Raw genomic sequence first — 23,665 nt, 5'->3', positions numbered from 1 at the left:
CTCTGCTTTCTCAGTCTGTTTCCTAGTGCCGGTTTGAAGTTCCTGCAGTTTTCACTGTCAAACCGAGTTGGAGCTAGTACCTCCCCATATATATGTATGGAATGGAGTTTGCAACTGAAAAGAAACTTTGTGTTCCCAACAAGCTAGGTGAAGAGGGGCTTTCACACACACTTATCTCTCAGAACTGAGCAAGTGGAGAGACGTTCGTTCATCTAGCACCAAGGGAACGGGTTGCTGGAGACACTTTTTCTCTGCTTTCTCAGTCTTTTTCCTAGTGCCGGTTTGAATTTCCTGCAGTTTTCACTGTCAAACCGAGTTGGAGCTCGTACCTCCCCATATATATGTATGGAATGGAGTTTGCAACTGAAAAGAAACTTTGTGTTCCCAACAAGCTAGGTGAAGGACGGCTTTCACACACACTTATCTTTCAGAACTGAGCAAGTGGAGAGACGTTCGTTCATCTAGCACCAAGGGAACGGGTTGCAGGAGACACTTTTTCTCAGATTTCTCATTCTGTTTCCTAGTGCCGGTTTGAAGTTCCTGCAGTTTTCACTGTAAAACCGAGTTGGAGCTTGTAACCTTCCCATATGTATGTATGGAATGGAGTTTGCAACTGAAAAGGAACTTGGTGTTCCCAACAAGCTAGTTGAAGGACGGCTTTCACACACACTTATCTCTCAGAACTGAGCAAGTGGAGAGACGTTCGTTCATCTAGCACCAAGGGAACGGGTTGCAGGAGACACTTTTTCTCTGCTTTCTCAGTCTGTTTCCTAGTGCCGGTTTGAAGTTCCTGCAGTTTTCACTGTAAAACCGAGTTGGAGCTTGTACCTCCCTATATATATGTATGCAATGGAGTTTGCAACTGAAAAGAAACTTTGTGTTCCCAACAAGCTAGGTGAAGGACGGCTTTCACACACACTTATCTCTCAGAACTGAGCAAGTGGAGAGACGTTCGTTCATCTAGCACCAAGGGAACGGGTTGCAGGAGACACATTTTCTCTGCTTTCTCAGTCTGTTTCCTAGTGCCGGTTTGAAGTTCCTGCAGTTTTCACTGTCAAACCGAGTTGGAGCTTGTACCTCCCCATATATATTTATGGAATGGAGTTTGCAACTGAAAAGAAACTTTGTGTTCCCAACAAGCTAGGTGAAGGACGGCTTTCACACACACTTATCTCTCAGAACTGAGCAAGTGGAGAGACGTTCGTTCATCTAGCACCAAGGGAACGGGTTGCAGGAGACACATTTTCTCTGCTTTCTCAGTCTGTTTCCTAGTGCCGGTTTGAAGTTCCTGCAGTTTTCACTGTCAAACCGAGTTGGAGCTAGTACCTCCCCATATATATGTATGGAATGGAGTTTGCAACTGAAAAGAAACTTTGTGTTCCCAACAAGCTAGGTGAAGGACGGCTTTCACACACAATTATCTCTCAGAACTGAGCAAGTGGAGAGACGTTCGTTCATCTAGCACCAAGGGAATGGTATGCAGGAGACACTTTTTCTCTGTTTTCTCAGTCTGTTTCCTAGTGCTGGTTTGAAGTTCCTGCAGTTTTCACTGTAAAACCGAGTTGGAGCTAGTACCTCCCCATATATATGTATGGAATGGAGTTTGCAAATGAAAAGAAACTTTGTGTTCCCAACAAGCTAGGTGAAGGTCGGCTTTCACACACACGTATCTCTTAGAACTGAGCAAGTGGAGAGACGTTCGTTCATCTAGCACCAAGGAACGGGTTGCAGGAGACACTTTTTCTCTGCTTTCTCAGTCTGTTTCCTAGTGCCGGTTTGAAGTTCCTGCAGTTTTCACTGTCAAACCGAGTTGGAGCTAGTACCTCCCCATATATATGTATGGAATGGAGTTTGCAACTGAAAAGAACTTTGTGTTCCCAACAAGCTAGGTGAAGGACGGCTTTCACACACACTTATCTCTCAGAACTGAGCAAGTGGAGAGACGTTCGTTCATCTAGCACCAAGGGAACGGGTTGCAGGAGACACTTTTTCTCTGCTTTCTCAGTCTGTTTCCTAGTGCCGGTTTGAAGTTCCTGCAGTTTTCACTGTAAAACCGAGTTGGAGCTTCTACCTCTCCATATATATGTATGGAATGGAGTTTGCAACTGAAAAGAAACTTTGTGTTCCCAACAAGCTAGGTGAAGGACGGCTTTCACACTCACTTATCTCTCAGAACTGAGCAAGTGGAGAGACGTTCGTTCATCTAGCACCAAGGGAACGGGTTGCAGGAGACACTTTTTCTCTGCTTTCTCAGTCTGTTTCCTAGTGCCGGTTTGAAGTTCCTGCAGTTTTCACTGTCAAACCGAGTTGGAGCTAGTACCTCCCCATATATATGTATGGAATGGTGTTTGCAACTGAAAAGAAACTTTGTGTTCCCAAAAAGCTAGGTGAAGGACGGCTTTCACACGCACTTATCTCTCAGAACTGAGCAAGTGGAGAGACGTTCGTTCATCTAGCACCAAGGGAACGGGTTGCAGGAGACACTTTTTCTCTGCTTTCTCAGTCTGTTACCTAGTCCCGGTTTGAAGTTCCTGCAGTTTTCACTGTCAAACCGAGTTGGAGCTTGTACCTCCCTATATATATGTATGGAATGGAGTTTGCAACTGAAAAGAAACTTTGTGTTCCCAACAAGCTAGGTGAAGGACGGCTTTCACACACACTTATCTCTCAGAACTGAGCAAGTGGAGAGACGTTCGTTCATCTAGCACCAAGGGAACGGGTTGCAGGAGACACTTTTTCTCTGCTTTCTCAGTCTGTTTCCTAGTGCCGCTTTGAAGTTCCTGCAGTTTTCACTGTCAAACCGAGTTGGAGCTTGTACCTCCCTATATATATGTATGGAATGGAGTTTGCAACTGAAATGAAACTTTGTGTTCCCAACAAGTTAGATGAAGGACGGCTTTCACACACACTTATCTCTCAGAACTGAGCAAGTGGAGAGACGTTCGTTCATCTAGCACCAAGGGAACGGGTTGCAGGAGACACTTTTTCTCTGCTTTCTCAGTCTGTTTCCTAGTGCCGGTTTGAAGTTCCTGCAGTTTTCACTGTCAAACAGAGTTGGAGCTTGTACCTCCCTATATATATGTATGGAATGGAGTTTGCAACTGAAAAGAAACTTTGTGTTCCCAACAAGCTAGGTGAAGGACGGCTTTCACACACACTTATCTCTCAGAACTGAGCAAGTGGAGAGACGTTCGTTCATCTAGCACCAAGGGAACTGGTTGCAGGAGAAACTTTTTCTCTGCTTTCTCAGTCTGTTTCCTAGTGCCGGTTTGAAGTTCCTGCAGTTTTCACTGTCAAACCGAGTTGGAGCTAGTACCTCCCCATATATATTTATGGAATGGAGTTTGCAACTGAAAAGAAACTTTGTGTTCCCAACAGGATAGTTGAAGAGCGGGTTACACACACACATATCTCTCAGAACTGAGCAAGTGGAGAGACGTTCGTTCATCTAGCACCAAGGGAATGGGTTGCAGGAGACACTTTTTCTCTGCTTTCTCAGTCTGTTTCCTAGTGCCGGTTTGAAGTTCCTGCAGTTTTCACTGTAAAACCGAGTTGGAGCTTGTACCTCCCCATATATATGTATGGAATGGAGTTTGCAACTGAAAAGAAACTTTGTGTTCCCAACAAGCTAGTTGAAGGACGGCTTTCACACACACTTATCTCTCAGAACTGAGCAAGTGAAGAGACGTTCGTTCATCTAGCACCAAGGGAACGGGTTGCAGGAGACACTTTTTCTCAGCTTTCTCATTCTGTTTCCTAGTGCCGGTTTGAAGTTCCTGCAGTTTTCACTGTAAAACCGAGTTGGAGCTTGTACCTCCCCATATGTATGTATGGAATGGAGTTTGCAACTGAAAATGAACTTGGTGTTCCCAACAAGCTAGTTGAAGGACGGCTTTCACACACACATATCTCTCAGAACTGAGCAAGTGGAGAGACGTTCGTTCATCTAGCACCAAGGGAACGGGTTGCAGGAGACACTTTTTCTCTGCTTTCTCAGTCTGTTTCCTAGTGCCGGTTTGAAGTTCCTGCAGTTTTCACTGTCAAACCGAGTTGGAGCTTGTACCTCCCTATATATATGTATGGAATGGAGTTTGCAACTGAAAAGAAACTTTGTGTTCCCAACAAGCTAGGTGAAGGACGGCTTTCACACACACTTATCTCTCAGAACTGAGCAAGTGGAGAGACGTTCGTTCATCTAGCACCAAGGGAACGGGTTGCAGGAGACACTTTTTCTCTGCTTTCTCAGTCTGTTTCCTAGTGCCGGTTTGAAGTTCCTGCACTTTTCACTGTCAAACCGAGTTGGAGCTTGTACCTCCCCATATATATTTATGGAATGGGGTTTGCAACTGAAAAGAAACTTTGTGTTCCCAACAAGCTAGGTGAAGGTCGGCTTTCACACACACTTATCTCTCAGAACTGAGCAAGTGGAGAGACGTTCGTTCATCTAGCACCAATGGAACGGGTTGCAGGAGAAACTTTTTCTCTGCTTTCTCAGTCTGTTTCCTAGTGCCGGTTTGAAGTTCCTGCAGTTTTCACTGTCAAACCGAGTTGGAGCTAGTACCTCCCCATATATATGTATGGAATGGAGTTTGCAACTGAAAAGAAACTTTGTGTTCCCATCAAGCTAGGTGAAGAGGGGCTTTCACACACACTTATCTCTCAGAACTGAGCAAGTGGAGAGACGTTCGTTCATCTAGCACCAAGGGAACGGGTTGCTGGAGACACTTTTTCTCTGCTTTCTCAGTCTTTTTCCTAGTGCCGGTTTGAATTTCCTGCAGTTTTCACTGTCAAACCGAGTTGGAGCTCGTACCTCCCCATATATATGTATGGAATGGAGTTTGCAACTGAAAAGAAACTTTGTGTTCCCAACAAGCTAGGTGAAGGACGGCTTTCACACACACTTATCTTTCAGAACTGAGCAAGTGAAGAGACGTTCGTTCATCTAGCACCAAGGGAACGGGTTGCAGGAGACACTTTTTCTCAGCTTTCTCATTCTGTTTCCTAGTGCCGGTTTGAAGTTCCTGCAGTTTTCACTGTAAAACCGAGTTGGAGCATGTAACCTCCCCATATGTATGTATGGAATGGAGTTTGCAACTGAAAAGGAACTTGGTGTTCCCAACAAGCTAGTTGAAGGACGGCTTTCACACACACTAATCTCTCAGAACTGAGCAAGTGGAGAGACGTTCGTTCATCTAGCACCAAGGGAACGGGTTGCAGGAGACACTTTTTCTCTGCTTTCTCAGTCTGTTTCCTAGTGCCGGTTTGAAGTTCCTGCAGTTTTCACTGTAAAACCGAGTTGGAGCTTGTACCTCCCTATATATATGTATGCAATGGAGTTTGCAACTGAAAAGAAACTTTGTGTTCCCAACAAGCTAGGTGAAGGACGGCTTTCACACACACTTATCTCTCAGAACTGAGCAAGTGGAGAGACGTTCGTTCATCTAGCACCAAGGGAACGGGTTGCAGGAGACACATTTTCTCTGCTTTCTCAGTCTGTTTCCTAGTGCCGGTTTGAAGTTCCTGCAGTTTTCACTGTCAAACCGAGTTGGAGCTTGTACCTCCCCATATATATTTATGGAATGGAGTTTGCAACTGAAAAGAAACTTTGTGTTCCCAACAAGCTAGGTGAAGGACGGCTTTCACACACACTTATCTCTCAGAACTGAGCAAGTGGAGAGACGTTCGTTCATCTAGCACCAAGGGAACGGGTTGCAGGAGACACATTTTCTCTGCTTTCTCAGTCTGTTTCCTAGTGCCGGTTTGAAGTTCCTGCAGTTTTCACTGTCAAACCGAGTTGGAGCTAGTACCTCCCCATATATATGTATGGAATGGAGTTTGCAACTGAAAAGAAACTTTGTGTTCCCAACAAGCTATGTGAAGGACGGCTTTCACACACAATTATCTCTCAGAACTGAGCAAGTGGAGAGACGTTCGTTCATCTAGCACCAAGGGAATGGTATGCAGGAGACACTTTTTCTCTGTTTTCTCAGTCTGTTTCCTAGTGCTGGTTTGAAGTTCCTGCAGTTTTCACTGTAAAACCGAGTTGGAGCTAGTACCTCCCCATATATATGTATGGAATGGAGTTTGCAACTGAAAAGAAACTTTGTATTCCCAACAAGCTAGGTGAAGGACGGCTTTCACACACACTTATCTCTCGGAACTGAGCAAGTGGAGAGACGTTCGTTCATCTAGCACCAAGGGAACGGGTTGCAGGAGACACTTTTTCTCTGCTTTCTCAGTCTGTTTCCTAGTGCCGGTTTGAAGTTCCTGCAGTTTTCACTGTAAAACCGAGTTGGAGCTAGTACCTCCCCATATATATGTACGGAATGGAGTTTGCAACTGAAAAGAAACTTTGTGTTCCCAACAAGCTAGGTGAAGGACGGCTTTCACACACACTTATCTCTCAGAACTGAGCAAGTGGAGAGACGTTCGTTCATCTAGCACCAATGGGACGGGTTGCAGGAGACACAATTTCTCTGCTTTCTCAGTCTGTTTCCTAATGCCGGTTTGAAGTTCCTGCAGTTTTCACTGTAAAACCGAGTTGGAGCTAGTACCTAACCATATATATGTCTGGAATGGAGTTTGCAACTGAAAAGAAACTTTGTGTTCCCAACAAGCAAGCTTGGTGAAGGACGGCTTTCACACACACATAGCTCTCAGAACTGAGCAATTGGAGATACGTTCGTTCATCTAGCACCAATGGAACGGGATGCAGGAGACACAATTTCTCTGCTTTCTCAGTCTGTTTCCTAGTGCCGGTTTGAAGTTCCTGCAGTTTTCACTGTCAAACCGAGTTGGAGCTAGTACCTCCCCATATATATGTATGGAATGGAGTTTGCAACTGAAAAGAACTTTGTGTTCCCAACAAGCTAGGTGAAGGACGGCTTTCACACACACTTATCTCTCAGAACTGAGCAAGTGGAGAGACGTTCGTTCATCTAGCACCAAGGGAACGGGTTGCAGGAGACACTTTTTCTCTGCTTTCTCAGTCTGTTTCCTAGTGCCGGTTTGAAGTTCCTGCAGTTTTCACTGTAAAACCGAGTTGGAGCTTCTACCTCCCCATATATATGTATGGAATGGAGTTTGCAACTGAAAAGAAACTTTGTGTTCCCAACAAGCTAGGTGAAGGACGGCTTTCACACTCACTTATCTCTCAGAACTGAGCAAGTGGAGAGACGTTCGTTCATCTAGCACCAAGGGAACGGGTTGCAGGAGACACTTTTTCTCTGCTTTCTCAGTCTGTTTCCTAGTGCCGGTTTGAAGTTCCTGCAGTTTTCACTGTCAAACCGAGTTGGAGCTAGTACCTCCCCATATATATGTATGGAATGGTGTTTGCAACTGAAAAGAAACTTTGTGTTCCCAAAAAGCTAGGTGAAGGACGGCTTTCACACGCACTTATCTCTCAGAACTGAGCAAGTGGAGAGACGTTCGTTCATCTAGCACCAAGGGAACGGGTTGCAGGAGACACTTTTTCTCTGCTTTCTCAGTCTGTTACCTAGTGCCGGTTTGAAGTTCCTGCAGTTTTCACTGTCAAACCGAGTTGGAGCTTGTACCTCCCTATATATATGTATGGAATGGAGTTTGCAACTGAAAAGAAACTTTGTGTTCCCAACAAGCTAGGTGAAGGACGGCTTTCACACACACTTATCTCTCAGAACTGAGCAAGTGGAGAGACGTTCGTTCATCTAGCACCAAGGGAACGGGTTGCAGGAGACACTTTTTCTCTGCTTTCTCAGTCTGTTTCCTAGTGCCGCTTTGAAGTTCCTGCAGTTTTCACTGTCAAACCGAGTTGGAGCTTGTACCTCCCTATATATATGTATGGAATGGAGTTTGCAACTGAAAAGAAACTTTGTGTTCCCAACAAGCTAGATGAAGGACGGCTTTCACACACACTTATCTCTCAGAACTGAGCAAGTGGAGAGACGTTCGTTCATCTAGCACCAAGGGAACGGGTTGCAGGAGACACTTTTTCTCTGCTTTCTCAGTCTGTTTCCTAGTGCCGGTTTGAAGTTCCTGCAGTTTTCACTGTCAAACCGAGTTGGAGCTTGTACCTCCCTATATATATGTATGGACTGGAGTTTGCAACTGAAAAGAAACTTTGTGTTCCCAACAAGCTAGGTGAAGGACGGCTTTCACACACACTTATCTCTCAGAACTGAGCAAGTGGAGAGACGTTCGTTCATCTAGCACCAAGGGAATGGGTTGCAGGAGAAACTTTTCCTCTGCTTTCTCATTCTGTTTCCTAGTGCAGGTTTGAAGTTCCTGCAGTTTTCACTGTCAAACCGAGTTGGAGCTAGTACCTCCCCATATATATTTATGGAATGGAGTTTGCAACTGAAAAGAAACTTTGTGTTCCCAACAAGCTAGTTGAAGAGCGGGTTACACACACACTTATCTCTCAGAACTGAGCAAGTGGAGAGACGTTCGTTCATCTAGCACCAAGGGAATGGGTTGCAGGAGAAACTTTTTCTCTGCTTTCTCAGTCTGTTTCCTAGTGCCTGTTTGAAGTTCCTGCAGTTTTCACTGTCAAACCGAGTTGGAGCTTGTACCTCCCCATATATATGTATGGAATGGAGTTTGCAAAAGAAAAGAAACTTTGTGTTCCCAACAAGCTAGGTGAAGAGGGGCTTTCACACACACTTATCTCTCAGAACTGAGCAAGTGGAGAGATGTTCGTTCATCTAGCACCAAGGGAACGGGTTGCTGGAGACACTTTTTCTCTGCTTTCTCAGTCTGTTTCCTAGTGCCGGTTTGAAGTTCCTGCAGTTTTCACTGTGAAACCGAGTTGGAGCTCGTACCTACCCATATATATGTATGGAAAGGAGTTTGCAACTGAAAAGAAACTTTGTGTTCCCAACAAGCTAGGTGAAGGACGGCTTTCACACACACTTATCTCTCAGAACTGAGCAAGTGGAGAGACGTTCGTTCATCTAGCACCAAGGGAACGGGATGAAGGAGACACTTTTTCTCTGTTTTCTCAGTCTGTTTCCTAGTGCCGGTTTGAAGTTCCTGCAGTTTTCACTGTAAAACCGAGTTGGAGCTAGTACCTCCCCATATATATGTATGGAATGGAGTTTGCAACTGAAAAGAAACTTTGTGTTCCCAACAAGCTTGGTGAAGGACGGCTTTCACACACACGTATCTCTCAGAACTGAGCAAGTGGGGAGACGTTCGTTCATCTAGCACTAAGGGAACTGGTTGCAGGAGACCCTTTTTCTCTGCTTTCCCAATCTGTTTCCTAGTGCAGGTTTGAAGTTCCTGCAGTTTTCACTGTCAAACCGATTTGGAGCTAGTACCTCCCCATATATATGTATGGAATGGAGTTTGCAACTGAAAAGAAACTTTGTGTTCCCAAAAAGCTAGGTGAAGGACGGCTTTCACACGCACTCATCTCTCAGAACTGAGCAAGTGGAGAGACGTTCGTTCATCTAGCACCAAGGGAACGGGTTGCAGGAGAAACTTTTTCTCTGCTTTCTCAGTCTGTTTCCTAGTGCCGGTTTGAAGTTCCTGCAGTTTTCACTGTAAAACCGAGTTGGAGCTTCTACCTCCCCATATATATGTATGGAATGGAGTTTGCAACTGAAAAGAAACTTTGTGTTCCCAACAAGCTAGGTGAAGCACGGCTTTCACACACACTTATCTCTCAGAACAGAGCAAGTGGAGAGACGTTCGTTCATCTAGCACCAAGGGAACGGGTTGCAGGAGACACTTTTTCTCTGCTTTCTCAGTCTGTTTCCTAGTGCCGGTTTGAAGTTCCTGCAGTTTTCACTGTCAAACCGAGTTGGAGCTAGTACCTCCCCATATATATGTATGGAATGGAGTTTGCAACTGAAAAGAAACTTTGTGTTCCCAAAAAGCTAGGTGAAGGACGGCTTTCACACGCACTTATCTCTCAGAACTGAGCAAGTGGAGAGACGTTCGTTCATCTATCACAAAGGGAACAGGTTGCAGGAGACACTTTTTCTCTGCTTTCTCAGTCTGTTTCCTAGTGCCGGTTTGAAGTTCCTGCAGTTTTCACTGTAAAATCGAGTTGGAGCTTCTACTTCCCCATATATATGTATGGAATGGAGTTTGCAACTGAAAAGAAACTTTGTGTTCCCAACAAGCTAGGTGAAGGACGGCTTTCACACACACTTATCTCTCAGAACTGAGCAAGTGGAGAGACGTTCGTTCATCTAGCACCAAGGGAACGGGTTGCAGGAGACACTTTTTCTCTGCTTTCTCAGTCTGTTTCCTAGTGCCGGTTTGAAGTTCTTGCAGTTTTCACTGTCAAACCGAGTTGGAGCTAGTACCTCCCCATATATATGTATGGAATGGAGTTTGCAACTGAAAAGAAACTTTGTGTTCCCAACAAGCTAGGTGAAGGACGGCTTTCACACACACTTATCTCTCAGAACTGAGCAAGTGGAGAGACGTTCGTTCATCTAGCACCAAGGGAACGGGTTGCAGGAGACACTTTTTCTCTGCTTTCTCAGTCTGTTTCCTAGTGCCGGTTTGAAGTTCCTGCAGTTTTCACTGTAAAACCGAGTTGGAGCTTCTACCTCCCCATATATTTGTATGGAATGGAGTTTGCAACTGAAAAGAAACTTTGTGTTCCCAACAAGCAAGGTGAAGGACGGCTTTCACACACACTTATCTCTCAGAACTGAGCAAGGGGAGAGACGTTCGTTCATCTAGCACCAAGGGAACGGGTTGCAGGAGACACTTTTTCTCTGCTTTCTCAGTATGTTTCCTAGTGCCGGTTTGAAGTTCCTGCAGTTTTCACTGTGAAACCGAGTTGGAGCTAGTACCTCCCCATATATATGTATGGAATGGAGTTTGCAACTGAAAAGAAACTTTGTGTTCCCAAAAAGCTAGGTGAAGGACGGCTTTCACACGCACTTATCTCTCAGAACTGAGCAAGTGGAGAAACGTTCGTTCATCTAGAACAAAGGGAACGGGTTGCAGGAGACACTTTTTCTCTGCTTTCTCAGTCTGTTTCCTAGTGCCAGTTTGAAGTTCCTGCAGTTTTCACTGTCAAACCGAGTTGGAGCTCGTACCTCCCCATAAATATATATGGAATGGAGTTTGCATCTGAAAAGAAACTTTGTGTTCCCAACAAGCTAGGTGAAGGACGGCTTTCACACACAGTTAACTCTCAGAACTGAGCAAGTGGAGAGACGTTCGTTCATCTAGCACCAAGGGAACGGGATGCAGGAGACACTTTTTCTCTGTTTTCTCAGTCTGTTTCCTAGTGCCGGTTTGAAGTTCCTGCAGTTTTTACTGTAAAACCGAGTTGGAGCTAGTACCTCCCCATATATATGTATGGAATGGAGTTTGCAACTGAAAAGAAACTTTGTGTTCCCAACAAGCTAGGTGAATGACGGCTTTCACACACACGTATCTCTCAGAACTGAGCAAGTGGAGAGACGTTCGTTCATCTAGCACCAAGGGAACGGGTTGCAGGAGACACTTTTTCTCTGCTTTCTCAGTCTGTTTCCTAGTGCCGGTTTGAAGTTCCTGCAGTTTTCACTGTCAAACCGAGTTGGAGCTAGTACCTCCCCATATATATGTATGGAATGGAGTTTGCAACTGAAAAGAAACTTTGTGTTCCCAACAAGCTAGGTGAAGGACGGCTTTCACACGCACTTATCTCTCAGAACTGAGCAAGTGGAGAGACGTTCGTTCATCTAGCACCAAGGGAACGGGTTGCAGGAGACACTTTTTCTCTGCTTTCTCAGTCTGTTTCCTAGTGCCGGTTTGAAGTTCCTGCAGTTTTCACTGTGAAACCGAGTTGGAGCTAGTACCTCCCCATATATATGTATGGAATGGAGTTTGCAACTGAAAAGAAACTTTGTGTTCCCAAAAAGCTAGGTGAAGGACGGCTTTCACACGCACTTATCTCTCAGAACTGAGCAAGTGGAGAAACGTTCGTTCATCTAGCACAAAGGGAACGGGTTGCAGGAGACACTTTTTCTCTGCTTTCTCAGTCTGTTTCCTAGTGCCAGTTTGAAGTTCCTGCAGTTTTCACTGTCAAACCGAGTTGGAGCTCGTACCTCCCCATAAATATGTATGGAATGGAGTTTGCATCTGAAAAGAAACTTTGTGTTCCCAACAAGCTAGGTGAAGGACGGCTTTCACACACACTTATCTCTCAGGACTGAGCAAGTGGAGAGACGTTCGTTCATCTAGCACCAAGGGAACGGGTTGCAGGAGACACTTTTTCTCTGCTTTCTCAGTCTGTTTCCTAGTGCCGGTTTGAAGTTCCTGCAGTTTTCACTGTAAAACCGAGTTGGAGCTTCTACCTCCCCATATATATGTATGGAATGGAGTTTGCAACTGAAAAGAAACTTTGTGTTCCCAACAAGCAAGGTGAAGGACGGCTTTCACACACACTTATCTCTCAGAACTGAGCAAGTGGAGAGACGTTCGTTCATCTAGCACCAAGGGAACGGGTTGCAGGAGACACTTTTTCTCTGCTTTCTCAGTCTGTTTCCTAGTGCCGGTTTGAAGTTCCTGCAGTTTTCACTGTCAAACCGAGTTGGAGCTTCTACCTCCCCATATATATGTAAGGAATGGAGTTTGCAACTGAAAAGAAACTTTGTGTTCCCAACAAGCTAGGTGAAGGACGGCTTTCACACACACTTATCTCTCAGAACTGAGCAAGTGGAGAGACGTTCGTTCATCTAGCACCAAGGGAACGGGATGCAGGAGAAACTTTTTCTCTGTTTTCTCAGTCTGTTTCCTAGTGCCGGTTTGAAGTTCCTACAGTTTTCACTGTAAAACCGAGTTGGAGCTAGTACCTCCCCATATATATGTATGGAATGGAGTTTGCAACTGAAAAGAAACTTTGTGTTCCCAACAAGCTAGTTGAAGGACGGCTTTCACACACCCGTATCTCTCAGAACTGAGCAAGTGGAGAGACGTTCGTTCATCTAGCACCAAGGGAACGGGTTGCAGGAGAGACTTATTCTCTGCTTTCTCAGTCTGTTTCCTAGTGCCGGTTTGAAGTTCCTGCAGTTTTCACTGTCAAACCGAGTTGGAGCTAGTACCTCCCCATATATATGTATGGAATGGAGTTTGCAACTGAAAAGAAACTTTGTGTTCCCAAAAAGCTAGGTGAAGGACGGCTTTCACACGCACTTATCTTTCAGAACTGAGCAAGTGGAGAGACGTTCGTTCATCTAGCACAAAGGGAACGGGTTGCAGGAGACACTATTTCTCTGCTTTCTCAGTCTGTTTCCTAGTGCCAGTTTGAAGTTCCTGCAGTTTTCACTGTCAAACAGATTTAGAGCTAGTACCTCCCCATATATATGTATGGAATGGAGTTTGCAACTGAAAAGAAACTTTGTGTTCCCAACAAGCTAGGTGAAGGACGGCTTTCACACACACTTATCTCTCAGGACTGAGCAAGTGGAGAGACGTTCGTTCATCTAGCACCAAGGGAACGGGTTGCAGGAGACACTTTTTCTCTGCTTTCTCAGTCTGTTTCCTAGTGCCGGTTTGAAGTTCCTGCAGTTTTCACTGTAAAACCGTGTTGGAGCTTCTACCTCCCCATATATATGTATGGAATGTAGTTTGCAACTGAAAAGAAACTTTGTGTTCCCAACAAGCAAGGTGAAGGACGGCTTTCACACACACTTATCTCTCAGAACTGAGCAAGTGGAGAGACGTTCGTTCATCTAGCACCAAGGGAACGGGATGCAGGAGACACTTTTTCTCTGTTTTCTCAGTCTGTTTCCTAGTGCCGGTTTGAAGTTCCTGCAGTTTTCACTGTTAAACAGTGTTGGAGCTAGTACCTCCCCATATATATGTATGGAATGGAGTTTGCAACTGAAAAGAAACTTTGTGTTCCCAACAAGCTAGGTGAAGTACGGCTTTCACACACACGTATCTCTCAGAACTGAGCAAGTGGAGAGACGTTCGTTCATCTAGCACCAAGGGAACGGGTTGCAGGAGACACTTTTTCTCTGCTTTCTCAGTCTGTTTCCTAGTGCCGGTTTGAAGTTCCTGCAGTTTTCACTGTCAAACCGAGTTGGAGCTTCTACCTCCCCATATATATGTAAGGAATGGAGTTTGCAACTGAAAAGAAACTTTGTGTTCCCAACAAGCTAGGTGAAGGACGGCTTTCACACACACTTATCTCTCAGAACTGAGCAAGTGGAGAGACGTTCGTTCATCTAGCACCAAGGGAACGGGATGCAGGAGACACTTTTTCTCTGTTTTCTCAGTCTGTTTCCTAGTGCCGGTTTGAAGTTCCTGCAGTTTTCACTGTAAAACCGAGTTGGAGCTAGTACCTCCCCATATATATGTATGGAATGGAGTTTGCAACTGAAAAGAAACTTTGTGTTCCCAACAAGCTAGGTGAAGGATGGCTTTCACACACACGTATCTCTCAGAACTGAGCAAGTGGAGAGACGTTCGTTCATCTAGCACCAAGGGAACGGGTTGCAGGAGACACTTTTTCTCTGCTTTCTCAGTCTGTTTCCTAGTGCCGGTTTGAAGTTCCTGCAGTTTTCACTGTCAAACCGAGTTGGAGCTAGTACCTCCCCATATATATGTATGGAATGGAGTTTGCAACTGAAAAGAAACTTTGTGTTCCCAAAAAGCTAGGTGAATGACGGCTTTCACACGCACTTATCTCTCAGAACTGAGCAAGTGGAGAGACGTTCGTTCATCTAGCACAAAGGGAACGGGTTGCAGGAGACACTTTTTCTCTGCTTTCTCAGTCTGTTTCCTAGTGCCAGTTTGAAGTTCCTGCAGTTTTCACTGTCAAACCGAGTTGGACCTAGTACCTCCCCATATATATGTATGGAATGGAGTTTGCAACTGAAAAGAAACTTTGTGTTCCCAACAAGCTAAGTGAAGGACGGGTTTCACACACACTTATTTCTCAGAACTGAGCAAGTGGAGAGACGTTCGTTCATCTAGCACCAAGGGAACGGGTTGCAGGGGACACTTTTTCTCTGCTTTCTCAGTCTGTTTCCTAGTGCCGGTTTGAAGTTCCTGCAGTTTTCACTGTAAAACCGAGTTGGAGTTTCTACCTCCCCATATATATGTATGGAATGGAGTTTGCAACTGAAAAGAAACTTTGTGTTCCCAACAAGCTAGGTGAAGGACGGCTTTCACACACACTTATCTCTCAGAACTGAGCAAGTGGAGAGACGTTCTTTCATCTAGCACCAAGGGAACGAGTTGCAGGAGACACTTTTTCTCTGCTTTCTCAGTCTGTTTCCTAGTGCCGGTTTGAAGTTCCTGCAGTTTTCACTGTCAAACCGAGTTGGAGCTTCTACCTCCCCATATATATGTATGGAATGGAGTTTGCAACTGAAAAGAAACTTTGTGTTCCCAACAAGAAAGGTGAAGGATGGCTTTCACACACACTTATCTCTCAGAATTGAGCAAGTGGAGAGACGTTCGTTCATCTAGCACCAAGGGAACGGGATGCAGGAGACACTTTTTCTCTGTTTTCTCAGTCTGTTTCCTAGTGCCGGTTTGAAGTTCCTGCAGTTTTCACTGTAAAACCGTGTTGGAGCTAGTACCTCCCCATATATATGTATGGAATGGAGTTTGCAACTGAAAAGAAACTTTGTGTTCCCAACAAGCTAGGTGAAGTACGGCTTTCACACACACGTATCTCTCAGAACTGAGCAAGTGGAGAGACGTTCGTTCATCTAGCACCAAGGGAACGGGTTGCAGGAGACAATTTTTCTCTGCTTTCTCAGTCTGTTTCCTAGTGCCGGTTTGAAGTTCCTGCAGTTTTCACTGTAAAACCGAGTTGGAGCTTGTACCTCCCCATATATATGTATGGAATGGAGTTTGCAACTGAAAAGAAACTTTGTGTTCCCAAAAAGCTAGGTGAATGACGGCTTTCACACGCACTTATCTCTCAGAACTGAGCAAGTGGAGAGACGTTCGTTCATCTAGCACAAACGGAACGGGTTGCAGGAGACACTTTTTCTCTGCTTTCTCAGTCTGTTTCCTAGTGCCAGTTTGAAGTTCCTGCAGTTTTCACTGTCAAACCGAGTTGGACCTATTACCTCCCCATATATATGTATGGAATGGAGTTTGCAACTGAAAAGAAACTTTGTGTTCCCAACAAGCTAGGTGAAGGACGGCTTTCACACACACTTATTTCTCAGAACTGAGCAAGTGGAGAGACGTTCGTTCATCAAGCACCAAGGGAACGGGTTGCAGGAGACACTTTTTCTCTGCTTTCTCAGTCTGTTTCCTAGTGCCGGTTTGAAGTTCCTGCAGTTTTCACTGTAAAACCGAGTTGGAGCTTCTACCTACCCATATATATGTATGGAATGGAGTTTGCAACTGAAAAGAAACTTTGTGTTCCCAACAAGCTAGGTGAAGGACGGCTTTCACACACACTTATCTCTCAGAACAGAGCAAGTGGAGAGACGTTCGTTCATCTAGCACCAAGGGAACGGGTTGCAGGAGACACTTTTTCTCTGCTTTCTCAGTCTGTTTCCTAGTGCCGGTTTGAAGTTCCTGCAGTTTTCACTGTCAAACCGAGTTGGAGCTAGTACCTCCCCATATATATGTATGGAATGGAGTTTGCAACTGAAAAGAAACTTTGTGTTCCCAAAAAGCTAGGTGAAGGACGGCTTTCACACGCACTTATCTCTCAGAACTGAGCAAGTGGAGAGACGTTCGTTCATCTAGCACCAAGGGAACGGGTTGCAGGAGACACTTTTTCTCTGCTTTCTCAGTCTGTTTCCTAGTGCCAGTTTGAAGTTCCTGCAGTTTTCACTGTCAAACCGAGTTGGACCTAGTACCTCCCCATATATATGTATGGAATGGAGTTTGCAACTGAAAAGAAACTTTGTGTTCCCAACAAGCTAGGTGAAGGACGGCTTTCACACACACTTATTTCTCAGAACTGAGCAAGTGGAGAGACGTTCGTTCATCTAGCACCAAGGGAACGGTTTGCAGGAGACACTTTTTCTCTGCTTTCTCAGTCTGTTTCCTAGTGCCGGTTTGAAGTTCCTGCAGTTTTCACTGTCAAACCGAGTTGGAGCTTCTACCTCCCCATATATATGTAAGGAATGGAGTTTGCAACTGAAAAGAAACTTTGTGTTCCCAACAAGCTAGGTGAAGGACGGCTTTCACACACACTTATCTCTCAGAACTGAGCAAGTGGAGAGACGTTCGTTCATCTAGCACCAAGGGAACGGGATGCAGGAGACACTTTTTCTCTGTTTTCTCAGTCTGTTTCCTAGTGCCGGTTTGAAGTTCCTGCAGTTTTCACTGTAAAACCGAGTTGGAGCTAGTACCTCCCCATATATATGTATGGAATGGAGTTTGCAACTGAAAAGAAACTTTGTGTTCCCAACAAGCTAGGTGAAGGACGGCTTTCACACACACGTATCTCTCAGAACTGAGCAAGTGGAGAGACGTTCGTTCATCTAGCACCAAGGGAACGGGTTGCAGGAGACACTTTTTCTCTGCTTTCTCAGTCTGTTTCCTAGTGCCGGTTTGAAGTTCCTGCAGTTTTCACTGTCAAACCGAGTTGGAGCTAGTACCTCCCCATATATATGTATGGAATGGAGTTTGCAACTGAAAAGAAACTTTGTGTTCCCAAAAAGCTAGGTGAATGACGGCTTTCACACACACTTATCTCTCAGAACTGAGCAAGTGGAGAGACGTTCGTTCATCTAGCACAAAGGGAACGGGTTGCAGGAGACACTTTTTCTCTGCTTTCTCAGTCTGTTTCCTAGTGCCAGTTTGAAGTTCCTGCAGTTTTCACTGTCAAACCGAGTTGGACCTAGTACCTCCCCATATATATGTATGGAATGGAGTTTGAAACTGAAAAGAAACTTTGTGTTCCCAACAAGCTAGGTGAAGGACGGCTTTCACACACACTTATTTCTCAGAACTGAGCAAGTGGAGAGACGTTCGTTCATCTAGCACCAAGGGAACGGGTTGCAGGGGACACTTTTTCTCTGCTTTCTCAGTCTGTTTCCTAGTGCCGGTTTGAAGTTCCTGCAGTTTTCACTGTAAAACCGAGTTGGAGCTTCTACCTCCCCATATATATGTATGGAATGGAGTTTGCAACTGAAAAGAAACTTTGTGTTCCCAACAAGCTAGGTGAAGGACGGCTTTCACACACACTTATTTCTCAGAACTGAGCAAGTGGAGAGACGTTCGTTCATCTAGCACCAAGGGAACGGGTTGCAGGAGACACTTTTTCTCTGCTTTCTCAGTCTGTTTCCTAGTGCCGGTTTGAAGTTCCTGCAGTTTTCACTGTAAAACCGAGTTAGAGCTAGTACCTCCCCATATATATGTATGGAATGGAGTTTGCAACTGAAAAGAAACTTTGTGTTCCCAACAAGCTAGGTGAAGGACGGCTTTCACACACACTTATCTCTCAGAACTGAGCAAGTGGAGAGACGTTCTTTCATCTAGCACCAAGGGAACGGGTTGCAGGAGACACTTTTTCTCTGCTTTCTCAGTCTGTTTCCTAGTGCCGGTTTGAAGTTCCTGCAGTTTTCACTGTCAAACCGAGTTGGAGCTTCTACCTCTTCATATATATGTATGGAATGGAGTTTGCAACTGAAAAGAAACTTTGTGTTCCCAACAAGCAAGGTGAAGGATGGCTTTCACACACACTTATCTCTCAGAATTGAGCAAGTGGAGAGACGTTCGTTCATCTAGCACCAAGGGAACGGGATGCAGGAGACACTTTTTCTCTGTTTTCTCAGTCTGTTTCCTAGTGCCGGTTTGAAGTTCCTGCAGTTTTCACTGTAAAACCGTGTTGGAGCTAGTACCTCCCCATATATATGTATGGAATGGAGTTTGCAACTGAAAAGAAACTTTGTGTTCCCAACAAGCTAGGTGAAGTACGGCTTTCACACACACGTATCTCTCAGAACTGAGCAAGTGGAGAGACGTTCGTTCATCTAGCACCAAGGGAACGGGTTGCAGGAGACAATTTTTCTCTGCTTTCTCAGTCTGTTTCCTAGTGCCGGTTTGAAGTTCCTGCAGTTTTCACTGTCAAACCGAGTTGGAGCTAGTACCTCCCCATATATATGTATGGAATGGAGTTTGCAACTGAAAAGAAACTTTGTGTTCCCAACAAGCAAGGTGAAGGACGGCTTTCACACACACTTATTTCTCAGAACTGAGCAAGTGGAGAGACGTTCGTTCATCTAGCACCAAGGGAACGGGTTGCAGGGGACACTTTTTCTCTGCTTTCTCAGTCTGTTTCCTAGTGCCGGTTTGAAGTTCCTGCAGTTTTCACTGTAAAACCGAGTTAGAGATAGTACCTCCCCATATATATGTATGGAATGGAGTTTGCAACTGAAAAGAAACTTTGTGTTCCCAACAAGCTAGGTGAAGGACGGCTTTCACACACACTTATCTCTCAGAACTGAGCAAGTGGAGAGACGTTCGTTCATCTAGCACCAAGGGAACGGGTTGCAGGAGACAATTTTTCTCTGCTTTCTCAGTCTGTTTCCTAGTGCCGGTTTGAAGTTCCTGCAGTTTTCACTGTCAAACCGAGTTGGAGCTAGTACCTCCCCATATATATGTATGGAATGGAGTTTGCAACTGAAAAGAAACTTTGTGTTCCCAACAAGCAAGGTGAAGGACGGCTTTCACACACACTTATTTCTCAGAACTGAGCAAGTGGAGAGACGTTCGTTCATCTAGCACCAAGGGAACGGGTTGCAGGGGACACTTTTTCTCTGCTTTCTCAGTCTGTTTCCTAGTGCCGGTTTGAAGTTCCTGCAGTTTTCACTGTAAAACCGAGTTAGAGATAGTACCTCCCCATATATATGTATGGAATGGAGTTTGCAACTGAAAAGAAACTTTGTGTTCCCAACAAGCTAGGTGAAGGACGGCTTTCACACACACTTATCTCTCAGAACTGAGCAAGTGGAGAGACGTTCGTTCATCTAGCACCAAGGGAACGGGTTGCAGGAGACACTTTTTCTCTGCTTTCTCAGTCTGTTTCCTAGTGCCGGTTTGAAGTTCCTGCAGTTTTCACTGTCAAACCGAGTTGGAGCTTCTACCTTCCCATATATATGTATGGAATGGAGTTTGCAACTGAAAAGAAACTTTGTGTTCCCAACAAGCAAGGTGAAGGATGGCTTTCACACACACTTATCTCTCAGAATTGAGCAAGTGGAGAGACGTTCGTTCATCTAGCACCAAGGGAACGGGATGCAGGAGACACTTTTTCTCTGTTTTCTCAGTCTGTTTCCTAGTGCCGGTTTGAAGTTCCTGCAGTTTTCACTGTAAAACCGTGTTGGAGCTAGTACCTCCCCATATATATGTATGGAATGGAGTTTGCAACTGAAAAGAAACTTTGTGTTCCCAACAAGCTAGGTGAAGTACGGCTTTCACACACACGTATCTCTCAGAACTGAGCAAGTGGAGAGACGTTCGTTCATCTAGCACCAAGGGAACGGGTTGCAGGAGACAATTTTTCTCTGCTTTCTCAGTCTGTTTCCTAGTGCCGGTTTGAAGTTCCTGCTGTTTTCACTGTCAAACCGAGTTGGAGCTAGTACCTCCCCATATATATGTATGGAATGGAGTTTGCAACTGAAAAGAAACTTTGTGTTCCCAAAAAGCTAGGTGAATGACGGCTTTCACACGCACTTATCTCTCAGAACTGAGCAAGTGGAGAGACGTTCGTTCATCTAGCACAAACGGAACGGGTTGCAGGAGACACATTTTCTCTGCTTTCTCAGTCTGTTTCCTAGTGCCGGTTTGAAGTTCCTGCAGTTTTCACTGTCAAACCGTGTTGGACCTAGTACCTCCCCATATATATGTATGGAATGGAGTTTGCAACTGAAAAGAAACTTTGTGTTCCCAACAAGCTAGGTGAAGGACGGCTTTCACACACACTTATTTCTCAGAACTGAGCAAGTGGAGAGGCGTTCGTTCATCAAGCACCAAGGGAACGGGTTGCAGGAGACACTTTTTCTCTGCTTTCTCAGTCTGTTTCCTAGTGCCGGTTTGAAGTTCCTGCAGTTTTCACTGTAAAACCGAGTTGGAGCTTCTACCTACCCATATATATGTATGGAATGGAGTTTGCAACTGAAAAGAAACTTTGTGTTCCCAACAAGCTAGGTGAAGGACGGCTTTCACACACACTTATCTCTCAGAACAGAGCAAGTGGAGAGACGTTCGTTCATCTAGCACCAAGGGAACGGGTTGCAGGAGACACTTTTTCTCTGCTTTCTCAGTCTGTTTCCTAGTGCCGGTTTGAAGTTCCTGCAGTTTTCACTGTCAAACCGAGTTGGAGCTAGTACCTCCCCATATATATGTATGGAATGGAGTTTGCAACTGAAAAGAAACTTTGTGTTCCCAACAGGATAGTTGAAGAGCGGGTTACACACACACATATCTCTCAGAACTGAGCAAGTGGAGAGACGTTCGTTCATCTAGCACCAAGGGAATGGGTTGCAGGAGACACTTTTTCTCTGCTTTCTCAGTCTGTTTCCTAGTGCCGGTTTGAAGTTCCTGCAGTTTTCACTGTAAAACCGAGTTGGAGCTTGTACCTCCCCATATATATGTATGGAATGGAGTTTGCAACTGAAAAGAAACTTTGTGTTCCCAACAAGCTAGGTGAAGGACGGCTTTCACACACACTTATCTCTCAGAACTGAGCAAGTGAAGAGACGTTCGTTCATCTAGCACCAAGGGAACGGGTTGCAGGAGACACTTTTTCTCAGCTTTCTCATTCTGTTTCCTAGTGCCGGTTTGAAGTTCCTGCAGTTTTCACTGTAAAACCGAGTTGGAGCTTGTACCTCCCTATATATATGTATGGAATGGAGTTTGCAACTGAAAAGAAACTTTGTGTTCCCAACAAGCTAGGTGAAGGACGGCTTTCACACACACTTATCTCTCAGAACTGAGCAAGTGGAGAGACGTTCGTTCATCTAGCACCAAGGGAACGGGTTGCAGGAGACACTTTTTCTCTGCTTTCTCAGTCTGTTTCCTAGTGCCGGTTTGAAGTTCCTGCACTTTTCACTGTCAAACCGAGTTGGAGCTTGTACCTCCCCATATATATTTATGGAATGGGGTTTGCAACTGAAAAGAAACTTTGTGTTCCCAACAAGCTAGGTGAAGGTCGGCTTTCACACACACTTATCTCTCAGAACTGAGCAAGTGGAGAGACGTTCGTTCATCTAGCACCAATGGAACGGGTTGCAGGAGAAACTTTTTCTCTGCTTTCTCAGTCTGTTTCCTAGTGCCGGTTTGAAGTTCCTGCAGTTTTCACTGTCAAACCGAGTTGGAGCTAGTACCTCCCCATATATATGTATGGAATGGAGTTTGCAACTGAAAAGAAACTTTGTGTTCCCATCAAGCTAGGTGAAGAGGGGCTTTCACACACACTTATCTCTCAGAACTGAGCAAGTGGAGAGACGTTCGTTCATCTAGCACCAAGGGAACGGGTTGCTGGAGACACTTTTTCTCTGCTTTCTCAGTCTTTTTCCTAGTGCCGGTTTGAATTTCCTGCAGTTTTCACTGTCAAACCGAGTTGGAGCTCGTACCTCCCCATATATATGTATGGAATGGAGTTTGCAACTGAAAAGAAACTTTGTGTTCCCAACAAGCTAGGTGAAGGACGGCTTTCACACACACTTATCTTTCAGAACTGAGCAAGTGAAGAGACGTTCGTTCATCTAGCACCAAGGGAACGGGTTGCAGGAGACACTTTTTCTCAGCTTTCTCATTCTGTTTCCTAGTGCCGGTTTGAAGTTCCTGCAGTTTTCACTGTAAAACCGAGTTGGAGCATGTAACCTCCCCATATGTATGTATGGAATGGAGTTTGCAACTGAAAAGGAACTTGGTGTTCCCAACAAGCTAGTTGAAGGACGGCTTTCACACACACTTATCTCTCAGAACTGAGCAAGTGGAGAGACGTTCGTTCATCTAGCACCAAGGGAACGGGTTGCAGGAGACACTTTTTCTCTGCTTTCTCAGTCTGTTTCCTAGTGCCGGTTTGAAGTTCCTGCAGTTTTCACTGTAAAACCGAGTTGGAGCTTGTACCTCCCTATATATATGTATGCAATGGAGTTTGCAACTGAAAAGAAACTTTGTGTTCCCAACAAGCTAGGTGAAGGACGGCTTTCACACACACTTATCTCTCAGAACTGAGCAAGTGGAGAGACGTTCGTTCATCTAGCACCAAGGGAACGGGTTGCAGGAGACACATTTTCTCTGCTTTCTCAGTCTGTTTCCTAGTGCCGGTTTGAAGTTCCTGCAGTTTTCACTGTCAAACCGAGTTGGAGCTTGTACCTCCCCATATATATTTATGGAATGGAGTTTGCAACTGAAAAGAAACTTTGTGTTCCCAACAAGCTAGGTGAAGGACGGCTTTCACACACACTTATCTCTCAGAACTGAGCAAGTGGAGAGACGTTCGTTCATCTAGCACCAAGGGAACGGGTTGCAGGAGACACATTTTCTCTGCTTTCTCAGTCTGTTTCCTAGTGCCGGTTTGAAGTTCCTGCAGTTTTCACTGTCAAACCGAGTTGGAGCTAGTACCTCCCCATATATATGTATGGAATGGAGTTTGCAACTGAAAAGAAACTTTGTGTTCCCAACAAGCTATGTGAAGGACGGCTTTCACACACAATTATCTCTCAGAACTGAGCAAGTGGAGAGACGTTCGTTCATCTAGCACCAAGGGAATGGTATGCAGGAGACACTTTTTCTCTGT

Source organism: Camelus dromedarius, chromosome 15 (assembly GCF_036321535.1).
Source record: "Camelus dromedarius isolate mCamDro1 chromosome 15, mCamDro1.pat, whole genome shotgun sequence".
In the NCBI taxonomy this organism is placed as follows: domain Eukaryota; kingdom Metazoa; phylum Chordata; class Mammalia; order Artiodactyla; family Camelidae; genus Camelus; species Camelus dromedarius.
Note: the sequence above shows the minus strand (reverse complement) of the source record.